We start from the raw sequence: 13,563 nt of genomic DNA on the forward strand, positions 1-13,563 counted from the left end.
TCACACCCTTTCTGATCAACATCCCCAAGAGGTAGTTAGGTTTTGGCAACACGTCCAATTTTTGTAAAGCTTGTATTTTTCTGTATATACAGTCGCAATCACTTGTAAAGTGTGGTCAGATGAAACAAACATGTTGCTGTTTGGCCACAATACCCAGCAATATGTTTGGAGGAGAAAAGGTGAGGCCTTTAATCCAGAAACACCATACCTACCGTCAAGCATGGTGGTGGTAGTATTATGCTCTGGGGCTGTTTTGCAGCCAATGGAACTGGTGCTTTAAATGGGACAATGAAAAAGAAGGATTACTGTCAGGTTCAAACACTGATGACATCTATTAAACAAGCCAAGAAGCAAGGAATTAAACAGAGACAGAATTAAAATTAGCTCAATGAGGAGAAACGCGTAGACACTGTACCCTTGCACAGTGTCTCAACACGCTCCTGATGAAAGATTGTACGCCTCCTCTTTTATTTGGACTTTCACAATATTATGCTAGACCCACTCGACGTCCATTGCATCCGGTCTCCCTAGAGGGGGGGGGGGGGGGGGGGTCACCCACATCTACGGTCCTCTCCAAGTTTTCTCATAGTCATTCACATTGACATCCCACTGGGTTGTGAGTTTTTCCTTGCCCTTTTGTGGGCTCTCAACCGAGGGTGTCGTCGTGGCTTGTGCAGCCCTTTGAGACACTTGTGATTTAGGGCTATATAAATAAACATTGATTGGCATTGATTGATTTCCCTAATTACATGGCAACAGCTGTTTCGAAGGGAGGGGGGTCGTAAGCAGCCATCGCCTTTGGATACAGAACAGTTCAAAGCAAAGGTCGGTTCAAAGAAGAGGTCGTAAAACAGTTCAAAGAAGAGGTGCCTGGAACTTGGGCAGATCCTGCTTTCTCTCCGCTTTGTAGTTCTCGAGGCAAAACTAAATTTTTCTGTGGATTACAATACGTGAAAGAAACAGAACACCTTCATGTTGCTTCCCATCCTACACAGTGGGGTTTTACAAGCCTTCTTCTTGGTAGGTTCTAAGACAGCTTTTGTCTTCTCGCCGGGAACTCATGGCAACACACAGTTTTGTGATAACTTAGATACAATTATTCTGACAATTACCTCCAAATTCTTCAGGACAACCGAAAATCATCAGCCCGGAGGTTGGTTCTTGGGCGCAGTTGGGTGTTCCAACAGGACAATGACACCAAACACACATGGCAACAGCTGTTTCTAAGGGAGGGGGGTCGTAAACAGCCATCGCCTTTGGTTACAGAACGGTTCAGAGAAAAGGTCGTAAAAGAGTTCAAAGAAGAGGTCGTAAAACAGTTCAAAGAAGAGGTGCCTGGAACTTGGGCAGATCCTGCTTTCTCTCCGCTTTGTAGTTCTCGGGTCAAAACAAAATCTTTCTGTGGATTACAATACATGAAAGAAACAGAACACATTCATGTTGCTTCCCATCCTACACAGTGGAGTTTTACAAGCCTTCTTCTTGGTAAGTTGTCTTCTCGCCGGGAACTCATGGCAACACAAAGTTTTGTAATAACTTAGATACAATTATTCTGACAATTACCTCCAAATTCTTCAGGACAACCGAAAATAATCAGCCCGGAGGTTGGTTCTTGGGCGCAGTTGGGTGTTCCAACAGGACAATGACCCCCAAACACACGTCAAAAGTGGTAAAGGAATGGCTAAATCAGGCTAGAATGAAGGTTTCAGAATGGCCTTTCCAAAGTCCTGACAGCATTGTCGTGTGGACAATGCTGAAGAAACAAGTCCATGGCAGAAAACCAACACAATTAGCTGAATTGCACCAATTTTGTCAAGAGGAGTGGTCAAAAATTCAAGCAGAAGCTTGTGGATGGCTACCAAAAGGTCCTTATTGCAGTGAAACTTGCCAAGGGACATGTAAGCAAATATTAACATTGCTGTATGTATACTTTTCCCTTTTGTTCACATTTTCAGTAGACCCATAATAAATTCATAAAAGAAGTAAACTTCATGAATGTTTTTTGTGACCAACAAGTATGTGCTCCAATCACTCTATCACAAAAAAATAAGAGTTGTAGAAATTATTGGAAACTCAAGACAGCCATGACATTATGTTCTTTACAAGTGTATGTAATAATAATAATAATAATAATAGATTTTATTTGTATAAAGCACTTTATATTGAGTAAACAATCTCAAAGTGCTAGTGTATTAAAAAAATAAAATAAAAAGATAATAAAGAAATAAATAAAAATAAAAACTAGAACAGCCAATCAGCTATAACTAGTATGCATATATCTAAAAAAAAGAAGCTTTTTTTTTTAAAAAGAAGGGCTTTTAAGCCTTTTTTTTAAAGCATCAACAGTCTGTGGTGCCCTCAGGTGGTCAGGGAGAGCGTTCCACAGACTGGGAGCGGCGGAGCAGAAAGCCCGGTCTCCCATTGTTCGTAGCATTGTCCCCATAAACTTTTGACCATGACTGTATGTCATGTGTTGCCTTCATTATAACACTTACATAAGACTTTTAAAGTCATTTTGATAGTAGGTAGCCTAATATAGACACTTACGTCATGTGTTGCCTTCATTAACATACAGTCGTGGTCAAAAGTGTACATACACTTGTAAAGAACATAATGTCATGGCTGTCTTGAGTTTCCAATCATTTCTACAACTCTTATTTTTTTGTGATAGAGTGATTGGAGCACATACTTGTTGGTCACAAAAAACATTCATGAAGTTTGCTTCTTTTATGAATTTATTATGGGTCTACTGAAAATGTGAGCAAAACTGCTGGGTCAAAAGTATACATACAGCAATGTTAATATTTGCTTACATGTCCCTTGGCAAGTTTCACTGCAATAAGGCACTTTTGGTAGCCATCCACAAGCTTCTGCTTGAATTTTTGACCACTCCTCTTGACAACATTGGTGCAGTTCAGCTAAATGTGTTGGTTTTCTGACATGGACTTGTTTCTTCAGCATTGTCCACACGTTTAAGTCAGGACTTTGGAAAGGCCATTCTAAAACCTTCATTCTAGTCTGATTTAGCCATTCCTTTACCACTTTTGACGTGTGTTTGGGGTCATTGTCCTGTTGGAACACCCAACTGCGCCCAAGACCCAACCTTCGGGCTGATGGTTTTAGCTTGTCCTGAAGAATTTGGAGGTAATTGTCAGAATAATTGTTTCTTAGTTATCACAAACCTTTGCGTTGCCACGAGTTCCCGGCGAGAAGACAAAAGCTTGTCTTTGAACCTACCAAGAAGAAGGCTTGTAAAACTCCACTGTGTAGGATGGGAAGCAACATGAAGGTGTTCTGTTTCTTTCATGTATTGTAATCCACAGAAAGATTCTGTTTTGACCCGAGAACTACAAAGCGGAGAGAAAGCAGGATCTGCCCAAGTCCCAGGCACCTCTTCTTTGAACTGTTCTACGACCTTTTCTTTGAACCGACCTTTTCTTTGAACCGTTCTGTAACCAAAGGCGATGGCTGTTTACGACCCCGCTCCCTTAGAAACAGCTGTTGCCATGTAATCAGGGAAAGTCCAAATAAAAGAGGAGGCGTACAATCTTTCGTCAGGAGCGTGTTGAGACCTACGCGTTTCTCCTCATTGAGCTAAATGTAATTCCTTGCTTCTTGTCTCGTTTAATAGATGTCATCAGTGTTTGAACTTGACAGTAATCCTCCATTTTCATTGTTCCATTGACAGCAAAACAGGCCCACAGCATAATACTACCACCACCATGCTTGACGGTGGGCATGGTGTTCCTGGGATTAAAGGCCTCACCTTGTCTCCTCCAAACATATTGCTGGGTATTGTGGCCAAACAGCAACATTTTTGTTTCATCTGACCACAGAACTTTCCTCCAGAAGGTCTTATCTTTGTCCATGTGATGTCCGGTGAAACAAAAATGGAGCTGTTTGGCCACAATACCCAGCAATATGTTTGGATGTAAAATTTTGATCGGGCCTGTAAGTCTGCAGCAATCATGACTGCCGCCGTGCTCTTGCAGGTTGGGTGACGTGACGCTGCGAGACTTCAAGGCGGCCGTGGACAGACAAGGCAGCTTCAGATACCACTTCAAAGCTCTCGACCCGGAGTTCGGCACCGTCAAAGAGGAGGTAGGCGTACAGAGCCGTGACACGTGTTTCACATCGCCTCTCGCGTACGCAAATATGAAAAGCGTGACGTGCCGATAACAGCGCCGCCTGCACGTCAGCTTCAAAACACTGCAGGAAGGATCCTCTCCCTTTCAAAACAGATTTACTAACGCTGAGCCGTCATCTTTTACTTTCTCTCGCGGACCTCCCTGAATTATATACGCCAGTTCGTCTTTCTCGGATATGTCAAGGCTGGGTTCTATCCGCAGGTGTTCCAGGACGGAGCGGTGGTGCCCGGCTGGGAGGGGAAGATTGTAGCTTGGGTAGAGGAGGACCACGGAGAGAGGAAGTAGAAGCCCCCCCCCACCCCCCCCAAAAAAACCTCAATTGTGTCTATGAGATCAGAACTTGAATGGAAATACTCGGGACCAATGGACTGGAATAAACGGTTTGAATGTTTCATGTCGAGGAATGCTGGTTAAGACACTGTTTACACCTCATGAAGGCAAAAGCCAGTTACTGAGCTGAAAGAGTTCCACGATGAATAATAGAGTTGAGATAATGGACGGATGTTCACTGCCATTTTCCACAAGTTCCTGATTGCCAAATAGTGATGTTTGCCTTTTAGTTTCAACCAATATTTAAATAAACATGAATTGTTGCATGGATCATTTTGCTGTCCTTTATTGCAGATATGTATGATAATTAGAGATGTCCGATAATTAGGGTTGGGTATCGAGTATCGAGTATCGATTGGAACCGGGACTAACTTTCCGATTCTCCCGGAATCGTTCCAAAGTTTAAATTTCGATTCCTAGTTTCGATACCCAGTCCGCCGACCGGAAAAAAATATGTCCGCCGAACCGGAAGAAGAAGCCGCTGAACACCAACGAAGAAGCGCCCACCGCCGGAAGTGTTAGCATAGCCGAGCGAGTGAGTCAAGCTCGAGCATGGATAGCGGGCGTCGGCGGTCGAAAGTGTGGCTTTACTTTACAAAAGAAAATGAAATAACAGCAAAATAACAGAGCTCCATGTCCATCAAGAAACGAGTGGAGAGAGAGCTGCAGATGTACCAGGATGTTCCACCGATACTTATGTCTGACGACCCTGCTGCATGGTGGTGGTCCGGTGGAACCAACAAAAGACTTATCCTTTGCTGTCATATCTCTCTTTCTCCTATTTATGCGTTCAAGCTTATTCCACACCCAGCCAACGTGTATTTTCCACAAGCAGGAGACACTATCTGTCCAGAACGCTCACGCATCCTGCCTGAGAAGGCGGATATGGTCATTTTCCTAAACAAGAACTGTCTCTGATTTTATACTGTACCTGCTGCTAATCTGGACTGGGTTTTGCAAGTTGTTTCTTATTGTTTATTTGCTTTTCTGCACCAGGTTAGCCCATCAGTGGGAGCACGGTAACATTTTTAAGTACCTGCAGCATCATACACTTGTGTGTGTAAATGTGTTTTCATGAGGTTTCCTGCAGCATCATACACTTATGTGTAAAGGTGTTTTCATGAGGTTTCCTGCAGCATCATACACTTATGTGTAAAGGTGTTTTCATGAGGTTTCCTGCAGCATCATACACTTATGTGTAAAGGTGTTTTCATGAGGTTTCCTGCAGCATCATACACTTGTGTGTGTAAATGTGTTTTCATGAGGTTTCCTGCAGCATCATACACTTATGTGTAAAGGTGTTTTCATGAGGTTTCCTGCAGCATCATACACTTATGTGTAAAGGTGTTTTCATGAGGTTTCCTGCAGCATCATACACTTATGTGTAAAGGTGTTTTCATGAGGTTTCCTGCAGCATCATACACTTATGTGTAAAGGTGTTTTCATGAGGTTTCCTGCAGCATCATACACTTGTGTGTGTAAATGTGTTTTCATGAGGTTTCCTGCAGCATCATACACTTATGTGTAAAGGTGTTTTCATGAGGTTTCCTGCAGCATCATACACTTATGTGTAAAGGTGTTTTCATGAGGTTTCCTGCAGCATCATACACTTATGTGTAAAGGTGTTTTCATGAGGTTTCCTGCAGCATCATACACTTATGTGTAAATGTGTTTTCATGAGGTTTCCTGCAGCATCATACACTTATGTGTAAAGGTGTTTTCATGAGGTTTCCTGCAGCATCATACACTTATGTGTAAATGTGTTTTCATGAGGTTTTCAAAAATAACGCTCTCTTGAGGAAAGTGTACCCCTGGGAAAATGTATTCATAATTTATAATATTTATATTCAAGTTCATAGATTTGATATTTATATTCTAGTTGAAAACAGCCCTGTGAGGAATTTATAGTAAAGTTCATAAAAAGTTAATAGAATTAAAATTGATGGATAATGTCAGACTATTTCATTCAGAAAGACTAGGTTAGCTAGCTCATTTAAAATATGCTAAACTTTTTTTGACCCTGCCTCTTAAAAGAATCGGAATCGGAATCGAGAATCGGAATCGAGAATCGGAATCGAGAATCGGAATCGAGAATCGTCAGGAATCGGAATCGAAACAAAGAATCGGAATCGGAATTGTTCGAATTCAAACGATACCCAACCCTACCGATAATGGCTTTTTTGCCGATGTTCGATATTCCGATATTGTCCAACTCTTAATTACCGATTCCTATATCAACCGATACCGATGTATACAGTCGTGGAATTAACACATTATTTTGCCTAATTTTGTTGTGATGCCCCGCTGGATGCATTAAACAATGTAACAAGGTTTTCCAAAATAAATCAACTCAAGTTATGGAAAAAAATGCCAACATGGCACTGCCATATTTATTATTGAAGTCACAAAGTGCATTATTTTTTTTAACATGCCTCAAAACAGCAGCTTGGAATTTGGGACATGCTCTCCCTGAGATTACAAGGCGCATTAAAGGGGTCATATATTTTTTTTCTAAATGTAAAAGTTAAATGTTACATAACATGTGATGGTGGTTCTTTGGTCAAAATGTTGCATAGACGATGTTTTACACATCATCTTCAAGTCGCTTCAGGATGCGCCGTTTTGTGGGCGGGTCTTATTTACCTGGCTCACCTTCGGCAGTGTCTTCTCCCCGTCATCTTTGTTGTAGCGGTGTAGCGTGCAAGGACGGGAGTGGAAGAAGTGTCAAAAGATGGCGCTAACTGTTTTAATGACATTCAGACTTTACTTCAATCAATAACGGAGCAGCATCTCCTCATCATCCGTGGCTCACTAGTGCAACAACCTGTGAAAAACCGTCTGACGGGAACCCTCCAATAACTAAAGTTCCTTGGGTGAGTAATGTAAACTCACAACACCGGTATGTTTTAGCGCTTTCATGGTGAGTTTACCGACAGATATAAGTAAGAACTTTACACTACTTTATATTAGAACTGGCAACAGCAGAGGATGAATGTCCCATAAGAAGATATAGGAAAAGAAGAAGCTTATCGACTACAGTATCGTCACGGACTACAAAGGCGGACACGCGCAAGTTTTCAGGACTTATGCAGATCCCAAATACAGATCAGCATGTACCAGAAGGTAAGAAAAGTTGCTTTTCATTAATATTGTGAAACAAAATGCCAGATAATATGTCTTACCTTATACACACCCCATAATAATACTCCTATGTTGAAGCACAGTACAATCCATCAAGCGGTGTGGCTTCATAGCTTACCAAAGTCCTACTAAAACATTTTGATAGATTTTTGAGCGCCGTGTGTAATGTTCTATATTTTCAATGGAACATATAAAATGTTGGTGTTGTTTACTTGAGTCATATTTGCAGTCTACACGTATCTCTTATGTGTGACTGCCATCTACTGGTCACACTTATCATTCCACCATGTACCAAATGAAATAGCTTCGAGGTCGGTCAGCACAACCAAAAATATTCCGTACATTAGGTGCACCGGGTTATAAGGCGCACTGTCGAGTTTTGAAAAAATGCAAGGATTCTAAGTGCGCCTTATAGTCTGAAAAATACGCTACATGAATTAAATGAGGCAATGACGTTATTTAGCTACTTTCCTTACCGAGGAGTAGAATAGTTGGCAGCAAACGAGACGCGTCACAAAATATCCGCCGTCACAGTCAGCCTTCGACTCTTCTTGTTGAAGATGGCCACCGCACTGTTTTCATTGACTGCTTTTGGAAAGTCCAGCAGCAAATAGTAGACATCCTCCACCTCCAACAAGACGTCATCCTGTGTAGAAAAAGACATAACTTGCTGACCATGTTTTTTAGCATCCAATTTGTGTTTTTTTTTAATGTTTGTGGCGCCTCCTGACGTGTGGTTAAAATAATTTGGAAGATACTGAATGCATGTGATGAATGTAATATAGAGGTAGTTTTAAGTTGTAATATTATTAGTACAATGATCAATGACTTAACCCTTGTGTGGTGTTCGGGTCTGTGGGACCTGTTTTCATTTTTTATTAAAAGAAAAATGATACAATTAATTTTTCAAACTGAGACTCACTGACTTTGGCTCATTTTCTGTGAAGAACATATATCAGAATACATATTTAATGACCGCACACCATACACCCCCCCCTACACATTTTTATTACATATAAGATGTCAGGGTCCACTGGACCCGGGGCTAATAGAAGTGTGGAAAACCACACACACACACAGCAGGCCTAGACAGGAGGAGGACAGAGTGTAGGTACACAGAACATCAGAGGGTCAAATGTGCGAGAAAATGAGAGCAGACAGTGTTGACAAACAATGTTGCAACCTTGTGTGGGAACCGCAGGTGCAGAAACACAAAAGAAGAATCCCTGTGGGATGCAGAAACTGGCAGAGAGATTTTCCGTGCAACGTTCATATTGTTGTTACTCAGCCAGCGTTTGTGGGTCTGATGGACCCGTTGAATGTTGAGGTTTTTAATGCCTCACAATCAAACACTTTTATGTTAAAATACTGAACAGATGTTTATTGGGATAAGGTAAACATCTGTTCAGTATTTTAACATAAAAGTGTTTGATTGTGAGGCATTAAAAGCCACAAAATGCAACGGGTCCATCAGACCCACAAACGCTGGCTGAGTAACAACAATATGAACATTAGTTAAGTCCAATCAGTTTGACTTAAGTCCAATCAGTTTGTGCAAAACAATTTAAAACTATGGAATGTGACAGTCAGATGATTGGCATTTTTGTTGTCAGGAGTCTGAATCCACCCTGCATTTGTCGTGTTGTGTCTTCGTTTTGGGTGGAAGTAAAAAAAAATGTGTTTAAGGATTGGTTTGTTTATGAAGCTTGATGTGGTTTCTCTTATTTTAGGAGAGTTCATTGACAGTCATGATTTAGTCCATTTAATTGCAGTACTCGGTAAAAGGTTTCTTTTTAAGGCCAAAAATAGATATTCACTTAGTATTACTTTCTTAAAAACATTTATTCAGCATTTTTTAACTATAGAAAGTAGAGATGTCCGATAATATCGGGCAGCAGATATTATCGGCCGATAAATGCTTTAAAATGTAATATCGGAAATTATCGGTATTGTTTCAAAAAGTAAAATGTATGACTTTTTAAAACGCCGCTGTGTACACGGACGTAGGGAGAAGTACAGAGCGCCAATAAACCTTAAAGGCACTGCCTTTGCGTGCCGGCCCGGTCACATAATATCTACGGCTTTTCACACGTACAAGTGAATGCAAGGCATACTTGGTCAACAGCCATACAGGTCACACTGAGGGTCGCCGTATAAACAACTTTAACACTGTTACAAATATGCGCCACACTGTGAACCCACACCGAACAAGAATGACAAACACATTTCGGGAGAACATCCGCACCGTAACACAACAGAACAAATACCCAGAACCCCTTGCAGCACTAACTCTTCCGGGATGCTACAATATATATCCCCCGCTACCCCATACCCCCCCCCCCCACCTAGCAGGTTATAGTTTGCTTTGTGTATAATTTTAGCTGTTTGCAAATTCACTATGTCGTGGAATTTCAGTATCTTTGATTCAATAAATAAAGGATTTGTATGTTCTCTATATGCAACATTATGTATTATTATAACCGATCTTTTTTGTAACACGGTTAAAGGCCTACTGAAATGATTTTTTGAAATTTAAACGGGGATAGCACATCCATTCTATGTGTCATACTTGATCATTTCGCGATATTGCCATATTTTTGCTGAAAGGATTTAGTAGAGAACATCGACGATAAAGTTTGCAACTTTTGGTCGCTGATAAAAAAAGCCTTGCCTGTACCGGAAGTAGCGTGACGTCACAGGTTGAAAGGCTCCTCACATTTCCCCATTGTTTACACCAGCAGCGAGAGCGATTCGGACCGAGAAAGCGACGATTACCCCATTAATTTGAGCGAGGATGAAAGATTTGTGGATGAGGAACGTGAGAGTAAAGGACTAGAGTGCAGTGCAGGACCTATCTTTTTTCGCTCTGACCGTAACTTAGGTACAAGCTGGCTCATTGGATTCCTCACTTTCTCCTTTTTCTATTGTGGATCACGGATTTGTATTTTAAACCACCTCGGATACTATATCCTCTTGAAAATGAGAGTCGAGAACGCGAAATGGACATTCACAGTGACTTTTATCTCCACGACAATACATCGGCGAAGCACTTTAGCTACGGAGCTAACGTGATAGCATCGGGCTTAACTGCAGATAGAAACAAAAGAAATAAACCCCTGACTGGAAGGATAGACAGAAAATCAATAATACTATTAAACCATGGACATGTAACTACACGGTTAATGCTTTCCAGCCTGGCGAAGCTTAACAATGCTGTTGCTAATGACACCATTGAAGCTAACTTAGCAACGGGACCTCACAGAGCTATGCTAAAAACATTAGCGCTCCACCTACGCCAGCAAAGCCCTCATCTGCTCATCAACACCCGTGCTCACCTGCGTTCCAGCGATCGACGGAGCGACGAAGGACTTCACCCGATCATCGGTGCGGTCGGCGGCTAGCGTCGGATAGCGCGTCTGCTATCCAACTCAAAGTCCTCCTGGTTGTGTTGCTGCAGCCAGCCGCTAATACACCGATCCCACCTACAACTTTCTTCTTTGCAGTCTTCATTGTTCATTAAACAAATTGCAAAAGATTCACCAACACAGATGTCCAGAATACTGTGGAATTTTGAGATGAAAACAGAGCTTTTTGTATTGGATACAATGGTGTCCAAATACTTCCGGTTCAACGATTGACGTCACGCGCATACGTCATCATACATAGACGTTTTCAACCGGAAGTTTCGCAGGAAATTTAAAATTGCACTTTATAAGTTAACCCGGCCGTATTGGCATGTGTAGCAATGTTAAGATTTCATCATTGATATATAAACTATCAGACTGCGTGGTCGGTAGTAGTGGCTTTCAGTAGGCCTTTAACCCCAATTCCAACCCTTGATGCTGAGTGCCAAGCAGGGAGGTAATGGCTCCCATTTTTATAGTCTTTGGTATGACTCGGCCGAGGGTTTGAACTCACAACCTACCGATCTATAACCCATAACCAATAAATGTTGCACATTATTAATAAATGATTTCATAAAACTACTGTGGTTGTTTGTTTTGCATTGTTTTATACAATATTTATTATCAACAAGTTTGTTTTTGTTTTTAAAAGGCAAGTTACGTGTTAAAATGGTGATGTTTTCGGGGACCAAGCATAAAATAATAGATTTGAGTTCATTTCAATGAGAGACGTTTTGAGTTAAGACCTCCGTCACAGAACCAATGAAGATGTAATTTGAGGCAGTGAAGTGAATTATAAAGATTAAAGGCCTACTGAAAGCCACTACTACCGACCACACAGTCTGATAGTTTATATATCAATGGGGACATCTTAACATTGCAACACATGCCAATACGGCCGGGTTAACTTATAAAGTGCAATTTTAAATTTCCCGGGAAATATTCGGCTGAAAACGTCTATGTATGATGACGTTTGCGCGTGACGTCACGGATTGTAGCAGACATTTTGGAACAGCACGGTGGCCAGCTTAAGTCATCTGTTTTCATCGCAAAATTCCACAGTATTCTGGACATCTGTGTTGGTGAATCTTTTGCAATTTGTTTAATGAACAATGAAGACTGCAAAGAAGAAAGTTGTAGGTGGGATCGGTGTATTAGCGGCCGGCTACAGCTACACAACGCCGTCCGCCGCTGCGCCGCTGTCCTCACCGGTGTCTGGGTTGACTTCCTCCGTCTCCGGTCAGCCGACCGCACCGATGATCGTGGTGAAGTCCTCCGTCGCGCCGTCAATCGCTGGAACGCAGGTGAACACGGGTGGTGATGAGCAGATGAGGGCTGGCGTAGGTGGAGAGCTAATGTTTTTAGCATAGCTCTGTCAGGTCCCGTAGCTAAGTTAGCTTCAATGGTGTCGTTAGCAACAGCATTGCTAGGCTTCGCCAGGCGGGACAGCATTAACCGTGTAGTTACAGGTCCAGTGTTTAGTTCAGTGTCTCCTGAGAGTACAAGTAATAGTAGTTTTGTTGATCTTCCGTCTATCCTTCCAGTCAGGGGCATGTTTCTTCTGTTTCTATCTGCAGTTAAGCACGATGCTATCAAGTTAGCTCCGTAGCTAAAGTGTTTCGCAGATGTATTGTCGTGGAGATAAAAGTCACTGTGAATGTCCATTTCACGTTATCGACTCTCATTTTCAAGAGGATATAGTATCCGAGGTGGTTTAAAATACAAATCCGTGATCCACAATAGAAAAAGGAGAGAGTGTGGAATCCAATGAGCCCTTGTAGCTAAGTTACGGTCAGAGCGAAAAAAGATAAATCCTGGCGTCCTGCACTGCACTATAATCCTTCACTCTCACTTTCCTCATCCACGAATCTTTCATCCTCGCTTAAATTAATGGGGTAATCGTCGCTTTCTCGGTCCGAATCGCTCTCGCTGCTGGTGGCCATGATTGTAAACAATGTGCAGATGTGAGGAGCTCCACAACCTGTGACGTCACGCTACTTCCTGTACAGGCAAGGCTTTTTTATCAGCGACCAAAAGTTGCGAACTTTACCGTCGATGTTCTCTACTAAATCCTTTCAGTAAAAATATGGCAATATCGCAAAATGATCAAGTATGACACATAGAATGGATCTGCTATCCCCGTTTAAATAACAACATTTCACTTCAGTAGGCCTTTAAAGTTAAAGTACCAATGATTGTCACACACACACACACTAGGTGTGGTGAAATTATTCGGGTGTGATTTTGGAACATTTTGTGGACTTTTGCCTACTTTTCCGCCCCACTTCCCGTGTGACTTTGCTGGGGGCGTTTTGGACATGTAGGGATGGATCCCTTCACCCCCTGGGAGGTGAGGGGAGCATTGAGCAGCAGCTGTGGCTGTGCCCGGGAATCATTTTTTGGTGATTTAACCCTCCAATTCCAACCCTTGATGCTGAGTGCCAAGCAGGGAGGTAATGGCTCCTATTTTTATAGTCTTTGGTATGACTCGGCCGGGGTTTGAACTCACGACCTACCCATCTCAGGGTGGACACTCCAAC

General features: G+C 42.0%; 1 long non-coding RNA gene across 1 annotated transcript; it reads left to right on the plus strand.

The window, feature by feature from the left end:
- On the plus strand, positions 1 to 4,749 carry LOC133659278 (uncharacterized). Its single transcript, XR_009827607.1, has 3 exons — positions 1 to 31; positions 3,993 to 4,101; positions 4,350 to 4,749. It is a non-coding gene; the product is annotated as an uncharacterized LOC133659278 (long non-coding RNA).
- Positions 4,750 to 13,563: the final 8,814 nt, after the last annotated feature.

Source organism: Entelurus aequoreus, linkage group LG10 (assembly GCF_033978785.1).
Source record: "Entelurus aequoreus isolate RoL-2023_Sb linkage group LG10, RoL_Eaeq_v1.1, whole genome shotgun sequence".
Classification (NCBI taxonomy): Eukaryota; Metazoa; Chordata; class Actinopteri; order Syngnathiformes; family Syngnathidae; genus Entelurus; species Entelurus aequoreus.